The sequence below is a fragment of the Bubalus kerabau genome, chromosome X (assembly GCF_029407905.1).
Source record: "Bubalus kerabau isolate K-KA32 ecotype Philippines breed swamp buffalo chromosome X, PCC_UOA_SB_1v2, whole genome shotgun sequence".
Taxonomy (NCBI): domain Eukaryota; kingdom Metazoa; phylum Chordata; class Mammalia; order Artiodactyla; family Bovidae; genus Bubalus; species Bubalus kerabau.
In genome coordinates this window covers 45,433,462-45,448,211 of record NC_073647.1, presented here as the reverse complement: position 1 = coordinate 45,448,211, position 14,750 = coordinate 45,433,462, and positions in this window count along the sequence as shown.

Here is a 14,750-nt window from a genome sequence, read left to right as displayed (position 1 = left end):
TGATAAATTGACATTAGAATAGAATTGTGCCAACTTGGAATTCTCAAGCTAAGTTTTCCATCTTTCAGAACTCCTTCTTTTAATATTAATCTTTGACCTCTGAGTTTATATTTTTTAACAAATTTGTAAATTTTGGCCACTGTTTTTTATTTTTTCTTTTTTGAGGTAGGCTACCATTGCTATTTTATTTTTTTATTATTTTTATTTATTTTTTTAATTTAAATTTATTTATTTTAATTAGAGGCTAATTACTTTACAATATTGTATTGGTTTTGCCATACATCAACATGAATCCGCCACAGGTGTACACATGTTCCCAATCCTGAACCCCCCCCTCCCACCTCCCTCCCCGTACCACCCCTTTGGGTCATCCTAGTGCACCAGCCCCAAGCTTCCTGTATCCTGCATCAAACCTGGACTGGCAATTCATTTCTTATATGATATTATACATGTTTTTTTCAAATAATTCCACTCACTTCTCAGTTTCCAGTTACACATATATTAAGTTACTTGCTGTTGTCCAACAGCTCACTGACATTTTATTCATTTTTAAAAGTATGCTTTCTCTATTTTATTTTGGATAGTTTCTATTGCTATGCTTAATGGTTTATTAGTTTTTTCTACAATGTCTAATCTGTTGCTAACCAAAACCAATGATTTCCTATCTAAAATATGTTTTTCTCTAGAATTTTAATTTGGGTCTTTTTATATCTTTTCTTTCTTTCTTCGTCATGTTCTTCTCTACCTTTTTGTAAATATAGTATTTATTTATAATTGTTATTTTATCATCTTTGTCTACTAATTCTATCATCTGTGTCATTTATGGTTCTTTTTCAGTGGAGTTATTTTTCTCATTGTAGATTATATTTTCCTATTTCTTTACATGCCTGGTAATTTTTATTGAATGACAGACATTGTGTTGTAAATTGTTGTGTGTGTTGAATTGTTTGTGTATTCCCTTAAATATTTTTGTGCTTTGTTCTGTGACATAGTTAAGTTACTTAGAAAATTTTTAATCTATTCAAGCTTTGTGTTTCAGCTTTGTTAGTCAAGTCCAGAACAGCCTTTAGTCTAGAGCTAATTTATCCCCACTATTATGATGTTTGTTATAGATTTGTTTGTAACTACTTTTCATCAGATTAAAGAAGTTCCTATCCATTCATATATTTTTTAGACTTTTTATCATCATTGGAACAGTATTTCTCCAACTATTGAAATGTTTTATGATTTTTTCTCTTTTATTTTGTTAATGTGATGAGTTACATTGTACAAAATTTTAGCCACTCTTTCATTTCTGAAATAGGCCTAACTTGCTCATGATGTTTTATCTTTTTAATATATTTCTTTCTTCCATTTGCTAGTCTTTTGTTTAAGATTATTGCATCTATATTTATAAGTAAGAATCATCTGTAGTTCTATTTTCCTTACTCTTTTTTATATCAGGTTTAGTAGTAAGATTATATTGGCCTTATAACATGAGTTGAAGTATTTCCTCATTTTCTCTTTGCAGGAAGATGTTTTGAAATATTGATCTTATTTCATCTTTAAATGTTTGAATTTGCCAAAGATATCTTGACCTGAAGATTTATCTGTAAGAATGTTTTTAATTAAAGAGTATTTTAAATTGTTATAGGCTTAATGAAACAATGTATTTCATCTATTGTTTTTGTGTTGATTGTTACATTATTTTACTTTCTTAGACATTTCTAGGAGAATATTCTAGCTACATTCCACTGTTCTTGCCTGGAGAATCCCAGGGACTGGGGAGCCTGGTGGGCTGCCATCTGTGGGGTCGCATAGAGTTGGACACAACTGAAGCGACTTAGCAGCAGTAGCAGCAGCATTCTAGCTAAGTCTTCCAAATCACTAATTTATAGCCATCTTCTTTTTCTTGATGTTCCTTTATTTTGAGATTTTAATATTTTTAACAATAAATATTTCAATTTCTTAGAGATCAGATTGATGCATTTTCATAGCCATGTGTTCTTGCTTTATCGTTTTGATATGCTATTGACTTTCTCTGAGGTTGTAAAATTAACTCTTTTTAAAGCCTTTTAAAAATTATCTTTTTCTTGGGGAAAATTATTCAATTTGTTCACTTTTATTACTATGAATTTCTTCAAATATTTGGTGATTCTTGATTGCCTATTCATATTCACCAAAGAAGGTCTTGGTTCATCATTAGCAGCAGATAAGGGTTTCTTCAGCAATTATGGAGAGTACATTGTCTCAATAAACTTCACTGAATGGAAAATTGAGTAATTTTCCCTGTGTACAAGTGGGAGGATATGCTGACAGGCTTTCCTCCAGAGTACTTTGGTATGAAACTGCTAGGCAAGCCAGGGATTGTTATTATTGCCAAAGTAAAAAAGTCTTCATCTGGGAGTGGAACATTTTAGTGTATTTAACTCCTATGCAGAGCTGTATTTTTCCCACACCCTCCCATTTTTTGGTTGTGATTTGATGATATTGGGACTCTAGTCCCAATATACATAAGCTCATCATGGAATATATTCCATGTTTTTAAAACTGATAACTGATACTGGGGTCAAAATAATGAATCCAGGTACTATTTATACACAACTTGATGTTTGGGATGTTTGGGTGTTTATTTCAGCTGTTCTACAATATTTTATCACCTTGATGATTTTTCTATGACCTGCTTTTGCTTCCATAAAGCTTGGAGTTTCTTTGAAGCACCACTGTAAACAGTGTCTCTTACCTCTGCAACAGTTGTCTTTCTCCTGTTTCTATTTTACACTGCATAGTCTGTGTGCTAGTTTTACCAACACTATTATACTTATTTTATATCTTGCAGAAATTCTTCAGTGCTTCTGGTCTAATGATAGTTCCCCTATTTGCAGTTTTTAGTTTCTTTATTTTTTCTATTTCAATGGAAATTTTGGCACTGAAATAGGTAAATAATTGAGCTCATTTCACAGTCTCAAGATAGAAATCCACATTATCTTTCTAATATTGGCCTACTTTGCCTCCCTTCTCCACTGGACCTTTCTTTTTGACTTTTTCTGAGTTATAAGGAGGTAGTAGATATTCCCTGGTTTTGTGTTTCTTTTGCTTTATAAAATAACTCTCACCTAGTTTCAAACAGTTGGGCTAATTTAATTTTTTCCTCCAGATAATCCTCTGTAGCCCATGGTCATAGGGAGAGTCTAAGATGTTATTAATGATCAATGCCAGTCCAGGTTCGATGCACGATACTGGATGCTTGGGGCTGGTGCACTGGGACGACCCAGAGGGATGGAATGGGGAGGGAGGAGGGAGGAGGGTTCAGGATGGGGAACACATGTATACCTGTGGCGGATTCATTTTAATATTTGAAAAAAATAATACAATTATGTAAAGTTTAAAAATAAAATAAAATTTAAAAAAATAAATGAAAGTTATTAGTTTAAAACCTTCAGTAGAGCTATTTAATATGGACTGTAGATAGATGTCACATATATGCCTGACCAAGGGGAATAGGTTATTTTTTCAATCACATTGTGCCAGATCAAGATGCACCTTTAAAGACCGTTCAGCTTAACTGCTTTGTACATATGTGGGGTAAGCTGAGTTAAATTAATTTTTCAACTTCATACAGCTAGCTAGAGACAGAACCAAGAGTAAATCTTAGACCTTTTGTGCCTTCTACAGCATTATGCTTCTCATCATAAAATGATGATGACAATAAACCCTGTTCTTTCAGCTTATCAGAGAGATTTAAAGTCCAAATTCAAGTCTTCTAATCATTGCACTCATCTCACATGCTAGTAAAGTAATGCTCAAAATTCTGAAAGCCAGGCTTCAGCAACATATGAACCGTGAACTTCCAGATGTTCAAGCTGGTTTTAGAAAAGGCAGAGGAACCAGAGATCAAATTGCCAACATCCACTGGATCATTGAAAAATCAAGAGAGTTCCAGAAAAACATCTATTTCTGCTTTATTGACTATGCCAAAGCCTTTGAACGTGTGGATCACAATAAACTGTGGAAAATTCTGAAAGAGATGGGAATACCAGACCACCTGACCTGCCTCTTGAGAAACCTGTATGCAGGTCAGGAAGCAACAGTTAGAACTGGACATGGAACAACAGACTGGTTCCAAATAGAAAAAGGAGTACTTCAAGACTGTATATTGTCACCCTGCTTATTTAACTTATAGGCAGAGTACATCATCAGAAACGCTGGGCTGGAGGAAGCACAAGCTGGAATCAAGATTGCCTCAAGAAATATCAATAACCTCAGATATGCAGATAACACCACCCTTATGGCAGAAAGTGAAGAAGAACTAAAGAGCCTCTTGATGAAAGTGAAAGAAGAGAGTGAAAAAGTTGGCTTAAAGCTCAACATTCAGAAAACTAAGATCATGGCATCCAGTCCCATCACTTCATGGGAAATAGATGGGGAAACAGTGGGAACAGTGGCTGACTTTATTTTTGGGGGCTCCAAAATCACTGCAGATGTTGATTGCAGCCATGAAATTAAAAGATTCTTACTCCTTGGAAGGAAAGTTAAGACCAACCTAGACAGCATATTCAAAAGCAGAGACATTACTTTGCCAACAAAGCTCCATCTAATCAAGGCTATGGTTTTTCCAGTATTAATGTATGGATGTGAATGTTGGACTATAAAGAAAGCTGAGCACTGAAGAATTGATGCTTTTGAACTGTAGTGCTGGAGAAGACTCTTGAGACTCCCTTGGACTGCAAGGCAATCCAACTAGTCCATCCTAAAAGAGATCAGTCCTGGGTGTTCATTGGAAGGACTGATGTTGAAACTGAAGCTCCAATACTTTGGCCACCTGATGCGAGGAGCTGACTCATTTGAAAAGACCCTGATGCTGGGAAAGATTGAGGGCAGGAGGAGAAGGGGACAACAGAGGATGAGATGGTTGGATGGCATCACCGATTCAATGGACATGGGTTTGGGTAGACTCCAGGAGTTGGTGATGGACAGGGAGGCCTGGCGTCCTGTGGTTCATGGGGTCGCAAAGAGTCGGACACGACTGAGCAACTGAACTGAACTGAATCGTGTAACCTCCATCTATCTTTTATCATGTTATCTGCTACATTTATTTGTCTAACCTGACATTTATTTGTACTATCTGTTACTTGAGAACGTGTCCCTCTGTATACTTATTCCTTCTTTTGTCTCTTTCATGATGAGTTGTTTCATTATGCAGGGATATCTTCCCCATGAAGCCTTCTGCGCCTTTCCCTGTCATCAGCAATTATTCCTACACGTTCTTATAGTAATTTTTCATGTGCTTGTCATGGTACATATTCCATGATGCTTGTCAAAAGTCGTGATTTGTAACATAGATTAGAGGATTTTCTTTTATGATGGTCTCTTTGGATTGACAATAGGACTCTTTCACCAGCAATCTTGTGCAAAGAGATGTGAAGGAGTCATATTACCTTATAATGTTATGATGGAAGGAGGGATACAATATCATTTTTAAAACAGGAGTCAATATTCTTCTCATGAAGGACAGGAAGCTGGAAAAGAGAAGATACTAGAATAGGCTATCTACTAGAGAGAATAGAAATGGACCTGGGAAATTCCTCCTGTGGATGTCAACAATACCCTGGTGAAGGCTTATACACTTTAATTGTGAGGAGACATTAGCTGGGTAAAATACTCAGAGTAGATGTAAGTAGACCGGCAAAGAGAAGACACAAACTTATTTGAGCCTGGTAATGATGACCAGTTCATTCCTGAGGGAAATTTGTGATTGGTTCAAGTAGTGTGACTATGCCTATGATGACACAGAAGCTGAGTGACAACAGTGAGAAAAATGCTATGAAGAAATTTTACTTTCTGAGGCTCTAAGCTTTGTCTGGCACTACTCATTGGGAACTTGAAAGAACTGGGCATATGCATATAATTTTGAAAGAACAAAGAGCATTACAGGAACATTGAGAAACTGGGGGAAATTCAATCTTTATGTATTGATGCTTTTTTCTTTTAAATCAGATCTCTTCCTACTTTGTCTGGCTACCCAGTGGTAAATTTTTAACATTCTACATGGAGGTTCAGCCAAACAAAGGGTGATAAGTCTCCCAGTATGTAAGTCAAGTATTTCATCCTAAATAAAATGTTCTTATACTTGTGCTATTTCCACTGCTAGAATACAAACACAGATGAAGCTGATATATCAGGGAGCATGTTGCATTTGTTTCTGTGTTCCTTTCCTGGCCTCTTTTTCTACTGCCAAAGCCCTGGCTTGGCACAGAACTTGGTTCAAAGTGTTAGTCACTCAGTTGTGTCTGGCCCTTTGTGACTCCGCCAGGCTCCCAAGTCCATGGGATTCTCCAGGCAAGAATACTGAAGTGGGTTGCCATTTCCTTCTCCAGGAACTTTATTCAAGGAGGTGTTTTTAACCAACTGAGTGCATGTGGGAAGTTTCATTTCATGAGCCATGGTTCTGGAGTCCTGGTCATGCTGGAGGCAAGTTGGCTTCCTAGATATTTTTCAAAAAGCTTACTGACTTATTAAGCACTTTCTGTTGAAACCCAGACCAGACCATTCACCCCAGTCCCATTAAATGATGGAGAAAAGTTCAATTTTTATAGCAGTGTAAGATGAGACATCTGTAGCTATCAATAAACTTTCTCAAAGCTGCATATGAACCAAGTAAAATTTGTATTTTAGTGATGCTTACCATAAAATAATTAAACTCCAAGAAAAAAACAGTTTAAAATTTGTTGGATAGTTTTCCTTATGCCTACAAATGAGGGAAAATCTTTTTAAGGTATTTGTCCATTTGGCCCTTTATCAGTTCTAGCCAACTGTTTCACTGAAAGACCCTAGTTAAATAGATGAAGCTAGGCAGAGGCTTTGGAGCATTGTCTTAGGAGGAATGGAAGATTCCAAACAATGAAATGAGGACAAAATAGATGTAAAAAATTGCAGTGACAGAGTTAAACGGAGGAACTCTAAGAACTTCAGGAAGCTTCCTAGAGAGATTTTGAGTTTTATTGTAGTTGGACGGAAGAATACACACCCAAAGAATATGAAAGCATGAATATACTTATTTGTATAGGATAGTTTCATGGATACCAAAGAACAGAACAACTTGCTTGTTCTATGCTCATTACCCTTGTCTTAGTTGTTATTAAAAATTCCACCAAGTTGGGGCCTATTCTCAGGCTCACTCTAGTTCTTTCTGTTTTATTTTCTTTGAGGCCCACTCCAATACCACCAGGAATAGAGCCCTACCTTGAACCCTACTCTTTCTTGCTGAGCTTTTAGATGTTCAGTGGAACTCTTGAATCTCCATCTCTTGTGATCTAGATCCTGTCAATCTAGACTCACATACTGCCCTGGAAACACTGATATGCCATCCCCAAACCCATCATAAATTTGAATGTTTAACTCTTTACTTACACTAGGCCTTTACCTGAGAGACTAAATTTTGGCTGGTATCTAGAGAGAAATACACAACTCTCTGGGTTGGTTTCATTTTAAATTCTTAAACTTAGGTGGCCTGCTTAGTGGCATCCTCAGTTCCCTTTCCATTTACTCTCTCACTCAGACAACTGATGCACACTATCACTTTTATTTAAAATTCCAAAATCTCCTCTTTCACTCTTGTTTTTACTGGGAAAATAGAAGCAATCAGAAGGTGATTGCCTCATGCTTTCACCACTTTATCTATCATTCATTATTTGCACCCATAAACCTACCTTCCCCCTATTTCTCTGAACTATGCATACTCCTAACTAGTATTAATCTTTCCACTTGTACCTTGAATCCCCCTCAAGGGCAGCACTGTAGTAAGCCTCACCTCTCTCAGCAGACATTTGGTTCTGTCCAAAATTTCTGTAAGACCTTTGGTCCATGCCAAAAGGTCCTTAAAATTTGTAGTTCTATCCAGAACATTCATGAACATATTTGGTCCATGCCAAACAATTTCATATAGCAACAAATACCACGGTTCTTTTGATGTTGAGTGTCTCCATTGCACTGCACAATTGCACTCATCTCACACACTAGCAAAATAATGCTCAAAATTCTCCAAGCCAGGCTTCAACAGTACGTGAACCATGAACTCCCAGGTGTTCAAACTGGATTTAGAAAATGCAGAGGAACCAGAGATCAAATTGCCAACATCCACTGGATCATAGAAAAAGCAAGAGAGTTCTAGAAAAACATCTGCTTTACTGGCAATGCCAAAACCTTTGACTGTGTGGATCACAAAAAAACTGTGGAAAATTCTTCAAGAAATGGGAATGCCAGACCACCTTACCTGCCTGCTAAGAAATCTGTATGCTGGTCAAGAAGCAACAGTTAGAACGAGACATGGAACAACAGACTGGTTCCAAATTGAGAAAGGAATATGTCAAGGCTGTGTATTGTCACCCTGCTTATTTAACTTATATGCAGGGTATATCATGTGAAATGCCAGGCTGGATGAAGCACAAGCTGGAATCAAGATTGCTGGGAGAAATATCAATAAGCTCAGATATGCAGATGACACCACCATTATGGCAGAAAGTGAAGAAGAACTAAAGAGCCTCTTGATGAAAGTGAAAGAGGAGAGTGAAAAAGTTGGCTTAAAACTCAACATTAAAAAAATGAAGATCATGGTATCTAGTTCCGTCACTTCATGGAAAACAGATGGGGAAACAATGAAAACAGCGAGAGATTTTATTTTCTTGGGCTCCAAAATCAGTGCAGATGGTCAGTGCAGCCATGAAATTAAAAGATGCTTGCTCTTGGAAGAAAAGCTATGACTAGCCTAGACAGTGTATTAAAGAGCAGAGATATTACTTTGCCGACAAAGGTCCATCTAGTCAAAGCTATGGTTTTTCCAGTAGTCATGTATGGATGTGAGAGTTCGACTATAAAGAAAGCTGAGCACCAAAGAATTGACGCTTTTGAACTGTGGTGTTAGAGAAGACTCTTGAGAGTCCCTTGGACTGCAAGGAGATCCAACCAGTCCATCCTAAAGGAAATCAGTCCTGAATATTCATTGGAAGGACTGATGCTGAAGCTGAAGCTCCAATACTTTGGCCACCTGATGAGAAGCACTGACTGATTGAAAAAGTCCCTGATTCTGGGAAAGATTGAAGGCAGGAGGAGAAGGGGATGAGAGAGGATGAGATGGTTGGATGGCATCACTGACTCAATAGACATGAGTTTGAGCAAGCTCCAGGAGTTGGTGATGGATAGGGAAACCTGGCATGCTGCTGTCCATGGGGTCTCAAAGAGTTGGACATGAATGAGTGACTGAACTGAACTGAAGTGTCTCCATGGATGTTTTGGACAGGATCAAATATAACCAGATTTCAAGGACCTTTTGGCATGGACCAAATGTCTAATGGACATTCTGGATAAAACAAAATGTCCCGCAAGTCCTCTCTTTCTTGCATTACCAACCTTTCCTTTTCTACTGAATCCTTTCCATCTGTCGACAAACATGCTATAATACATTCTATGTTAAAAATACTGAACAGAACTTGGACCTCATATTTCCCTTCCCTTCTGCTTCCTTAAGTATGTCTCTGGTTCCCTTTACAGCAAAATTTCTTGAAAGAATTTTCTGGACCTGATGTTTCTCCTTTCTGTTCTTGTTCTTTCTTAAAGCTATTGTAGTTAAGTTTTCAGTTTTATCACTCCACTGGAACTTCTCTTGTCAAGTTTGCCAAGGAACTTCACTTTATCAAATCTCACTCATCTTACCTGATCTTTCAGAGGCATCTAAATCTGCTTATTTTCCTTTCCTTCTTGAAACTGTACCAGTTATCCAAGTGGAAATGACTGGTTCTCAACCAGGAGAGGTACTATCCCACTAAGGAGCATTTGGAATTGTGTGTATGGGCTCTTTGGTTACACAATAACTGAAGAAAGGGAGCATACTACTGGTATTTAGTAGACAGGACCCAAATGTGCTAAAAGTCCTTCAAATTATGGGATGGTTTCTTATAATAGAGAATTTTCCCACTCCAGATGCCAGCAGTACCCTCATTGCAAAATACTAGAGCAAGTTTTTTTAGAGAAAGAATTATATTCCAAAAGAGGATGGACAATAAATAAATAAATTCAATTCATAGAACAGGTAAATTCATTCATTACAGACACTAAACAAACTTTATGATATTATGCTTGAGACTTTGTCAATCTTCTTTGAAGAGTTAATGCAAACAGCAGATGAGAGAGGAGCCAGTTCAGTAGCAAAACAAGAAAATCGATGTGTTATAGACACATCTCATTCTTTATCAAAAGTAGTGTTTCTAAGCCTGATAACTCATTGTATTCTACTTTAGTTCAAATCCAGAAATACTTAGTGGGCATCTTTTGCTGCTTAACCAATGGTTACTCTTCTCTCCTATCTTACTTGACCTGTCAGCAGCATGATCTTTGAAGTTCCGACCTTGAAATGTGAAGATTCTGAAATTCTGAATCTAAATGATAAAAGCAGATAGACATTACTTGAAGATTCCCCCAAGAACTTTCTAGGCAGCAGCTACTTCAAGCACTTCTGTTTGGGTTGGGTGAAGCTATACTTTGCTGTTATAAAAGTAGTAATTGAATTTTACATTCACATCCCTTAGGGTGGCTAAGTTAGCAGCATGGGATGGTGGGGCATATGTGTGTCCTGTTAGAGTTTTGTAGAAAAAACTAGGCACTGTCTTCTCTGGCCAGTCTTCTTTACTGATCTGCATGAAGTGCCAGCCTCTGTCATTAAAAAGAAGTATATGGTTTTTATCATGAATGATTCTCCAACTGCCTGTTACCTGGATAGGGAGGATCAGAAGGCCATATGATTGCATTTTGTTTGTGATGTGCTTTCTCCTTTCCCTGCCTGTGCATGCACTTGCTCATATGTCATTTCTATGAAGCATTCCCAAGAATCTACCATAAATAGTTCAGTGACGGCCAGAGCACCAAGGTCTGCTGCTACTTTGAGTAAACAAACCTGTTATAGTTACAGGGAATCTGAAAGTCCTTAGGTTGATGTTATTTTGCACAAAGTCTAGTCACAGTGTAATAAATTGGTGTTTGAATCTCTCTCAAGTGTCCCATATTGTGATAGTTTCTGTTCTGAAATTTTCCCAGGGGTTTTTACATTTCCCTGGAACTTTGATTTTAACTAAGTTTCAGTTGTCTGATTTTTAAGAACTTACTAGGTTATTATATCACCTCCCAAGCCTGGTAAGTTACTATTACTTTGTCTGGGTTCTTCAATATACAAACATAGTGGTATGGCAGCCATTGTAACAGACTTGGGAGGAGACAGTTCTTCCTAGGGTACAGAAATAGAATTACAGGGCACTTCCTCAAAATGCTCAGGGACTCTACTACTACTACTACTACTAAGTCGCTTCAGTCGTGTCCGACTCTGTGCGACCCCACAGACGGCATCCCATCAGGCTCCACCATCCTTGGGACTGTTGTATATAGCAATGATGAGCAGTTCTTCACGGGAGCTGGTGGGGGAGGAGTGAGAGGCCAGCTCTCAATCGCTGCTAAGAGGAGATCAGAGGCTAATGTACATGTTTATAATCAAAACAATAAAGTAATAATAATAATTGCCACTTATATAGAGCTTACTACATGTTGGATATTTCTCTAAGTATCTTACCTATTGTTGTTGTTGTTCGGTTGCTCAGGCGTGTCTGACTCTGCGACCACATGGACTGCAGCATGCCATGCTTCCCTGTCCTTCACCATCTCCCGGAGTTTGCTCAAGCTCATGTCCATTGAGTCGGTGTTGCTATCTAACCATCTCATCCCCTGAACACACCCTTCTCCTTTTGCCTTCAATCTTTCCCAGCATCAGGGTCTTTTCCAGTGAGTCGGCTCTTCATATCAGGTGGTCAAAGTATTGGAGCTTCAGCTTAAGCATCAGTCCTTCCAGTAAATATACAGGTTAATTTCCTTTAGGATGGACTGGTTTGATCTCCTTGCAGTCCAAGGGACTCTCAAGAGTCTTCTCCAGCACCACAGTTCAAAAGCATCAATTCTTTGGAGCTCAAACTTCTTTATGGTCCAACTCTCATATCTGTACATGACTACTGGAAAAACCATAGCTTTAACTATATGGACCTTTGTCAGCAAGTGATGTCTCTGCTTTTTAATATGCTGTCTAGGTTTGTTGTAGCTTTTCTTCCAAGGAGCAAGCGTCTTTTAATTTCATGACTGTAGTCTCCAACTGCAGTGATTTTGAAGATGAAAAACTCCAAAGAAAATAAAATCTGTTACTGTTTCCATTTTTTTCCCATTCTATTTTCCACGAAGTGATGGGACAAGATGCCATAATCTTAGTTTTTTGAATGTTGAGTTTTAAGCCAACTTTTTCACTCTCTCCTTTCACCTTCATCAAGAGGCTTTTTAGTTCTTCTTCACTTTCTGCCATTAGGGTGGTGTCCTCTGTATATTTGAGGTTGTTTATATTTCTCCTGGCAATCTTGATTCCAGCTTGTGCCTCATCCAGCCTGGCATTTCACATGATGTACTCTGCATATAAGTTAAATAAGCAGGGTGACAATATACAGCCTTGCCATACTCTTTTCCCAATTTTGAACCAGTCTGTTGTTCCATGTCCAGTTCTAATTGTTGCTTCTCATCTGTTGTTCCATGTCCAGTTCTAACTGTTGCTTCTTGACCTGCATACAGGTTTCACAGGATGCAGGTAAGGTGATCTGTTATTCCTATATCTTTAAGAATTTTCTATAGTTTGTTATGATCCACACAGTCAAAGGCTTTAGTGTAGTCAATGAAGCAGAAGTAGACGTTTTTTCTGGAATTCTCTTGCTTTTTCTATGATCCAACGGATGTTGGCAATTGATCTCCTGTTCATCTGCCTTTTCTAAATCCAGCTTGTACATCTGGAAGTTCTCTTCTTTAGCAACCTCAAGTCTGTTCTCTGTGTCCTTGATTTTGTTGCTGTTTCATAGGTAGATGTATCTGTGTCATATTTTAGATTCCACGTATAAGTGATATCATATGGTATTTTTCTTTCTCTTTCTGGCTTAGTTTTTGAGACTAGCACATTGTCCCTTAAACTCCACCTCTAACAGGTATGCCTTCCTCTCTACTAGCTGTATAGCCTTAGGAAATCACTTTATTTCTCTATGCCTTCATTTACTTGGAAGTACAATGGGACCTTTTTGACAGGTCTTCTGTGAAGTTTATAGGAGTTGTGTGTATATAAAAGCATATTGCATAGTTCAGGGCACAAAATGTTTTGTCGTAACATAATCTAAATGTAATCATCCAATTTTGCCTTGAGCATTTATTCCAGGGACTCTCAAACTTTCAGGTACATCAGAATCATCTGATCTGTTACAAAGATCATGTCTGTTGGTTTCATCCAACACTGATTTAGTAGTCTTTTGCAGTGCACAGGAATTTCCATTTTTCAGGAGATTGTACTATAAATAATTCTGGAACTACACTTTGAGAAGCACTGGGTATGATGAAATGCCCTTTCCCTCAACACCTGCCCTGTTATTCTCTTTAAATACATGTACATCTAGGCGTATGGATACTGCATTCTGGTAGTGTTACATCTATATTTGGCATGGGAATACAGCCTTTATGTAAGGGCAGAATATCATCAGTGAAGGGAGAGAGAGAGTTATGTTTCAGCCTACAAACCAGGAAGCCGGATTTGAGGGGGAGGATTTTAATAGGTCATCAACATAGGAGAATTCAATTGATTGCTTCCTCTCTCTCTCCATACCATGAATAGTATTAGTTTGTCTAGGGCGATCTTTGGGTAGTAGGTTGGTGAAAATAAGATGACTCAGTAGCTATAAGGCAAAGAAAAAAATCAAGGCCAAGTGCTGTAAGATTGTGTCAGCTATTTAGAGCAAGACAGCAGATGGACTTGGTGGTGCATGTATAAACTGAATCATGTCTCCTTTTTGTGTTTTGTACTATCTATGTTTGCTTTTTCTCACTCCCTTAGTATTTGGATTTTTTTCTTTGAAAAAATTTCAATCTGTCTCAGTTATTCTAAGAGGAAACCATGTGAAAAGGTTTGTTGGACCAAAGTGTTAAGCTGCATCCGTGAGGGAAAAATGAGAGTCAGAGCAATATAGAGTTAGTGCCTTTGATCAGCTGTTCCCGTCCTCAACCTGAGATTCAATTTCTAGTACTAAACTTTTGTCTGTATGAGATTTTAAAATAGAAGGTGCATCAGGGAACTTAATCCTACTACAAAGATGGCTGAAGTATTATCCATTCCACAGCTGTCCCGAGGGCCAAAGAAGGCATGGATAGCATAGTTTAAGATTGGTAATATGTTTAGGAAAGCCAGGTTCTTCAATAGCTTTGTGTAGAAAGCTTTGTATAGAAAGGATCCCAGGTCCAAGGCAGATCATCATCCATCTTTACGGTTATTCTTTAACAATTCTGCTGTCACATGAGTTTGACAAAATTTATCTTAAATGTATATGTATTTTAGTTCTTCAAATCCTTGCCAGAGCATGAAATATTGTTTTGGTATAGCATATACTTCTGTAAACACTACTGAAAGATATTTTTTAAAACAGAGAAAAGTACACAAATGATTTTAAATGTTTAATGGTGAGCAAAACAGCAGTTATCTCATTGTAAGAATCTGATCAACTAAGATGTAATATCCAGGTTTGAAGACCTCAGATTATTCTGTTGTTAGTGGTGGAAGGTGCTCAGTGCTGGGTGGTAGGAAGTCAAACAATGCAACTCATTATTGATCCTTTCCTTATTATAGCCCAGGTCTCTTGAGTCATTCACTCCCCTAAAGCATGCCTATC